The following is a 7,342-nucleotide window of genomic DNA, read 5'->3' on the forward strand; positions in this document are numbered from 1 at the left end:
TATAGTTTCCTTTAGCTCCAACAGATGTGGCTGCATGCACCTTCACTTGAATGCACATGCAAAATGCATGCTTATTTATAGATCAAAGCATTTCAGCTTTGCCCGGGGACAGGAAGCTCTAAGTAACGCCCCTGGAATCCAATGTTTAATGTTTTCCTTATCTGCGATTGAATGCTGCTGGGTACATATCAATATGTATTTAGTGGATTTGCTGCTAGCTTCATAACAACAGAATCCTGCACAAATTGGACATTAACACAGATGGATTTTTTCCCCTTCTGTAACTATGACACTTGCAGCACTTATCAGTCTCACTCAAATTGTCTAATTCGTGGTCTAATTCTCTTTCTGGTCTTGTTTAGATAGCCAGACCCCAATGTACTAACAGCTGGTCCATGTGTTTAATAGCCAGACAGACTCTTCATCACATTTCCTTCAACTCTGCATTCCTCTGCCGCAAGAATGTAAAATATTCTGTTGCTGTTATAAGATATAAAATACAGTAATATGGTCGTTTTCTGATAAACCCGACGTAATAATCACTGAGGGCCTGTGAATTTTATTCATAGGGCAATTTCATCTCATATTCATCTGACATTCGCTCCTCTTTTTAATAGAAGGCTTGCATTTCCCTGAGATGAGATTTGTGTGTGAGATTTATAGGGAACCATTTGCCACAGTGTGGGTGTGAGAAAAAAGGAGGGGAATATGGAGAGAATATAAGAAAGTTACCTTGTACTGCCTATGCCTGGCCTGCCATTTAAAAGCATTTGCATTCCATTCCTCTTTAGATGTGTCTATGCAGTGATTCTGTCTTGCTTCTGTTTTATTTGTGACTTCTTGACCATTCAAAGCCATTGTAATCTCAGTGTGCCCACAAGGAGGCATTGAGATAAGGAAGTGAGACTGACACTGGGACTAAACACCTGTTTGGGCAGCGGTCACAGTCAACTGATGGCACAATCATGTCCCTGCTTTAAGCTGTTATGCCTCTGGGTCATTTAATGCCCAGCACCAACAAAATCATGACATTATCTCTATTAAGCGAGTATCTCAGTGAGATGTTTATTATTCCCAGAGCATCAGAAATTGTCGTTTGTGATACATGCGAGTACTCCATCCAACACCTGCCCCTTTCATGGCAATTTGCACCCTGTTAAATCAAAAATAGTTCATAATTATGAATTAAACCTCAGAAGTCCTGGAAGACATCAGCGCCTCAAGTTGGCTGCGTGACTGGCAGGAGCCAGATGGTGAGGAGGCTTCCAAATGTGTCTTTCTTTTGGTAGATTTATTGTTTCTTAGTCTCTGCACTGTGAGACTCCATTGTTATTTGGTTACACCCGCTGACGAATTGTAAAAATTTGACTAGTAAAACAATTACTTTGACAGAGAGTTTTTTATATTTACAATTCTACCACAGTGCTGTAATAAGCACCTCCGTTTGGTAAGGAGCAATGGGTATACACAAGGCTTTTAGTATCACACAATGTATGCAATTCTCCCCTAAAAATATATATTTTTAGTTTTAAAATAATAATTCAACATTTTACTTTCAGATTTGCGTTCTTGCTGAGAGTTAGATGAGCAGATTGATGATATCATAAATATGTTAAATATGAAGCTGCAGCCAGTTAGCTTAGCTTAGCTTAGCATAAAGACTAGAAACAGGAGGAATCAGTTAAAGGCTGCACTTACAACCTGTAAGCTTCAGAGGTATTATATATTATATATTATTATATTTATATATATTATATAGTTATAGTTGGTAGATTGTATTACCTTCAGACAGGGCCAGATTAGCTTAGTCCACAATCCGGTTATGCTAAGCTAATTGGAGGGCAATGTCGGCAACCCACCCTGCACGTCTTTGAAACACAGACCCCGTCTCATTCATATTACTCAAACACAACCATTGTGTTTATGATTAAATTGTTTGCTAGACGACAGTGGTGAAGGAAGAAGTAGCCTACTCAGATATTTTACTTACACAAGTACTACCAGTGTAACAATACAGGCTACAAGTAAAAGCCCTGCAATCAAACTGTTCTATAAATAATAGTACAAAAGTATTTGCATTCAAAAAAATGACCAAAAGTAAAAGTAATCATCATGCTGAATGGCCCAATTAGGAATGATATATTTAATATTATTAGATTAAAATGATTTATGCATTAATGTGTTCATCACTTTAATGTTGCTGCTGGTAAAGTTGGAGCTCATTTGAACTACTTTATTTATTTAGTAATTATATATTTCTTAATAATAAATCTTTTTTCATTTTTGATTAATATTTTGTATTTATAATCTCAAACTGCAAAATAGCTTGTTACTAATAGTGTAAAATGTAGTGTAGTAAAAAAAAGTGTCCCTCTGAGTTGTAGTGGAGTAGTAGTATAAAGCTACATCATATTTAAATACAAGGGTTACTTCTGGGTTTTTTTCAGCTGGACTCTATTTCCCAATTTTTGGGTCCAAATGATTAATGGGGACAACAATTCTGAGTTGTGTCATGTGACTTGTTGCTGGAAGACAACTAGTGAGAGCTGGAGAGAGAACTGCCTGTGTTGGCAGTTTGTTGTGTTGAAGTACAGAAAATTTAGCTTAGTCTTATCTGAAGGATTTTCAATGATTTTGACAATGCAGCTGTGACGCAAGATCTCAGAACGAGACACACACAACAATAAATAGATTGTATCAAGCGAAGGTTAAGACAAATGTTATATTTCCATAATGTTGTCAGACACTTGTGATAACAATCTTTGCCTGTCGGTGGCAAAAACAAGCCCTTTTAGTGGACGTTAACTAACAGTAACGATTACATTACAGCCTGTGTAGCGTCTGCCGTTAGCAGCGCATTCACTCAACACTGGACCAATTTATAAATTGTTGTCCTCATTAGTCACTTAGACACAAAAACATGGGCTAATAGGGTTGAAAAGGTTAACAAAAATACCAAAGTTACCCTTTACGTAGAGTATTTGAATGCCATAAATTTACTTGGCAACATTCCAGCACAAAATTGTTTACAAGATCATCAAGACAAATACATGCAAAGTGCACTAGATTGATGCATTTAACTTTTAAATATTTTCTTAGGGCGGCCATGCCCCCACACCCCCCAGAGGGTCTGAGGTCCACCCAACACATTGAGGTTAATACCTGCATGTTTAAATGTTTTTGTACGAATTTAAAAGAACAAACTTTAACATCAGCAAGCTTTAGAGGTGTTGATAGGAAGATGTTATTACATGTGGACAGAGCAGAGTTGCTTCCCTCTGTTTTCAATCTTTGTGCTAAGCTTGCTGTCACTAGCTTCTTATTTAACGGACAGACGTGTGTGGTATCAATCCTTACATAAACTCTCTCTAAAGTGAACAAGCATTTTCCTCAAAATGTTGAACAAATATTGGTTTTACTTTGAAAGGAGGACAGAGTACTTATAAAAGAGAGCAGATGCATGTATTCTGCAAAGACAAACTTTCGTTCCAAAGGTAAATGTCAAATTTCTGAATTGTTGAAGAAAATATCTACTATGCTGCTGCATGTATTAATTGCAGAACATGATCATATATTTTTGCTTATATTTCGAAACGCAAAGTGCTAAATATACAGGCAGTACAAAGACAATGTGTGCTGCCTGTAAAACTGTAGAGTGTGATGATGACAGTGTGCTAAACAATCACCTGATGTTTGCTCTGTTCTTGTTGATTCACAGGTCTCATAACACAGTTAGAGATGGTAAAACCAGGGATTGACTGTTTGAGGGAGTGAGCTTTCCCCTGGACACTGGACAAACTACTTGCTGTAAAACCCTTTCCATTTCCTGTGGCAAGACCCTCCGGGTTTCTGACTGCTCCCACCTGCTACCTGTCATTGGGTCAAAATGTTGTGTCCACCTGCTCTCCACACTATCTGCCTGCTCTGTGAAATTAGCAGTGCCTGCTTGTACCATGGCGGATTGGACACTTTGAATCCTACGAATGGTTTTTGCCTCATTGGAAGTACTTTGTTTGAAACTGCTAACTGCTTTGACAAGGGGATTTCTCCACAACTTTCTCCTAGCCTCTAGAGCAGCAGTTCCAGAGGAAAGACGGGACTCATTACAGACCGGACCCTGTTGCTTATCGGACCACCTCACGCGGCCATCAAAAAACAAACTGAGCGCTCTTTGCTGTGAATAGGCCTTCTGCTGGAGTAAACCTCCCATATTTTTATAGACCAAAGAGCAAAACAACAAATACGATCATTATGACAAAGTGGGCCATGTGGCAAGGATACGCAGAGACTTTGTGAACTTGCTTTTACTGTCGCCACCGGCCCACAGAGACACGGTGCACAAATGGGCCAAACGGCAACTGGCGTCCGGTGGCACATGTATTGGACACAATCAAAGGAGTACTTTTAAAACTTTCCAGACATTTTTTCTCAGACTAAGTCCACCACTGTATTTCGGAACTGGAGATATAGGTACTACATATGTATAACTGTGTATCAAAAAAAAATAATTCTGATTTGCATTTTTCAGTAGCTACGGTTGGGACAGCTTGAAGGAAGCATTGTCAAATTGGTCATGGATCAGGAACGCAAATCATATTAAAGAGATGATGAATATTTACAGAGCGTATAAATGCTATTGAGTCTGAAGAGAAAGAGTAAAGAAATGTCATTAAATGTATTTTGAAAGGCCCTAAAAAGTTATATATTTAACAGTTTTATATGTTGTACCTTTGTAGAGAAGCTTCTTGGACTTAAAATGTGGTCACAATGGCAGTTTAGTAGGATGTGAACAAATGCTGTTGTTCTCATTACTGCTAGCTCGTAGTCCCAGGTTTTCTGTTCACACCTCAGTAGCCGCTTTCTTTTCATGGTTATCAACAAGTCACTGTCTATCAGAACCATTACTGAAAAAAAAGGAAAGTGACAATTTATTGAGAACTGATCTGCAGCCAACTGAACATTGTAAATCTATGGTAGTCAGTGGAAGCCATTGAAATCTGCTAATTTGCTATGATATTGTATTGTACACAGTGTGGAATACTGACTCATTTCCTCTCTATGGCTTTTGATCTCTTAATTTATTTTTGTGCTTGTGTTTGTTCTTGCACAAATCTGGCGACTTTTTGACGGCGATACTACAAGGAGAGAGAACGAGAGAAAGAGAAAGCATTGCAGAAGTATTAGTCATTTACATCCATTTTTTATCATGAAATATTTTAAGAATAAATTAAATATATGAAAATAAACGTTCCATGCAAATTTAGATGGTCTTGGTGTTCAAGGTCATCAAAGGAAAATTGAAATTATCTTATACTGGTTTTACTATAAATGACTATGTATTCTGAAAGTGATGAAAAATTAAGGATCCTTTCCTTTCCTGGGTGTTCAGATGGGTGACTGGATCATTTCTGGCTTAAAGTCCTTTGAAGTTCAGTGGTAAAATATTTTCAAAAAGGCTGCACCAGTGACTAACTGGTTAGTGACATAACTGAGTAAAAAATGATGAAAGTTTTTTTTTTTTTTTTTTTTCAATTCTGCCTCCATCAAATGGTCAGAGAAAAGGTCAACCATGTGCATACCTTTGTCTTTAGTAAAGTGAAATAAAATGCACACAAGAGCAATGTGTTGACCCCATTAACCCAACATTTTACAGATGAAACTTTTTTTCAAATATAAATATATAAAGAAAAAACGTAAATGGAGGTTACACCTAAAAAACATAACAAAAAGGCATACAATATGCAGTGTGATACTTATAACGCATGCTTGGACTTTTTCGGCAATGGATTTCCTTTTTGGAGGTTTTCTACAAAGCATTGCGGACTTGTTTTCAAACACAAGAAAACGAAATATTTACAGTTTGCACAAACTCTAACTCCACAACTGTTTTTGTGCCAACATTTTGCATTGTTTAATAATTTTTACCACCATCAGCAGTATCACCCTGGAGTCACCTAATTAGTTATCGTTTTGTCAAAAAAGTTTGAAAAATTATACTGATATAATAAAGCCAAATATACAATGGAATATGATGATTGCATTTATAGCATGGGCATCTCAACCAAATAAGAGACCATGTTTTGTAAAAATTCTAAGTCATCTGGCTTTTTGAGGAGTATACATAATTCTGTTATTCTGTTGAACTAAACTTCACCTAAAACCGACGATTACCTTTTTTAATGAATTTCTATCATCCTGGAAGGAAGCCACATGAAGAGGTATGTTTCTTGTTTTGGGCCTAACATAGTTCTACAATAAGTTAACAATTTTTCAACAAGGTATTGCAAACTCAAAATGTGCCTCACCAAACAGCAGAAAAGCCCTAGGAGGGTGGACCAGCTTATCCTGTTGTGGGTCACTGGGTACTTCAGCCAACCCCAGTCTGCACTGAGAGAGCCACCTGGACAAGAAGAGTATACACCCACATTAAATAATGAATTCACTTTTTTAATGTTATACAGGTCTTCATCAGCAGTGGTTCCTGACCAGGCACAATAAAACAAATAAAACATGTTTAAAGACAGATTGTGACTGTTTTGGTGACAAAGGTGAGAAATGTCAATTATAAAAACAAGATAAAGGTGGAAGTAAATTATTAAATTCCTATCCTATTAATATAAATGGAAACTTGACTGCAATTATGTAGCTACTTTCTACCTTACTGGACAAAACACTTCAAAATTTGCCTCTAATTAAGTAATTTACACTTACATGAAAACACCAACGGTGGCGGAACCGCCATGCAAGGTGCTGGCCTGCCCAGTGGGAGCGACTTGGGTTTAGTGTCCTGCTGAAGGACACTTCGAAATGCAAACAGGACCTACTGAGCATGAATGACACAAGCTGAGAGTACTTCCACAAAAAACATTTCATTATAATGAAAGAAAATGTCAGTTGAAGACATTAATCCATAAAAGCAAGTAATTATGCGATTGCTGGAATGTGGTTTTCCATGCAGTATTAAAGTAGACTTCATTCAATGGCACATGATTTAATAATGACTGAATTTAACAATATAGGCTCCATAATTGAGGCTCATTATTGCTATTAGTGCCACTTAAAAAGACATAAAAAAGTTATACTGTCATAAGAAACGTCATTGTATGTCATAAAAAGTTGTAGTATAGTATACCAAGAAATGTCATAGTATAGTATGTCATGAAAAGTTTATAGTATAGTATGTCATAAAAATCATGAAAAGACACACTACTATCCAATAAAAAGGTCAGCGTATAGTATGTCATAAAAAGGTTACAGAATAGTTCGTAATTATAAAGCAAGAAGTCTCTCTGTGCATGTCGGGAACCGTTCATCCAATCTATTCAAACACTATTTGGGTTTA

The 7,342-nt window shown here is 37.0% G+C and overlaps 1 protein-coding gene across 1 annotated transcript in view; it reads left to right on the top strand.

Moving 5' to 3' along the window:
* Positions 1–6,683, top strand: part of tafa5a (TAFA chemokine like family member 5a) — a 132,186-nt gene extending 125,503 nt beyond the window's left edge. Inside the window, exon 5 of the mRNA XM_068716894.1 lies at positions 3,719–6,683. The gene's annotated coding sequence lies outside the window, so the exon portion shown is untranslated. The remainder of the gene's footprint in view (positions 1–3,718) is intronic.
* The last annotated feature ends 659 nt before the right edge of the window (positions 6,684–7,342 follow it).

The sequence above is a fragment of the Cebidichthys violaceus genome, unplaced genomic scaffold (genome assembly GCF_023349555.1).
Source record: "Cebidichthys violaceus isolate CVI_PGR_0920_01 unplaced genomic scaffold, fCebVio1.0.p SCAF_21, whole genome shotgun sequence".
Lineage (NCBI taxonomy): Eukaryota > Metazoa > Chordata > Actinopteri > Perciformes > Stichaeidae > Cebidichthys > Cebidichthys violaceus.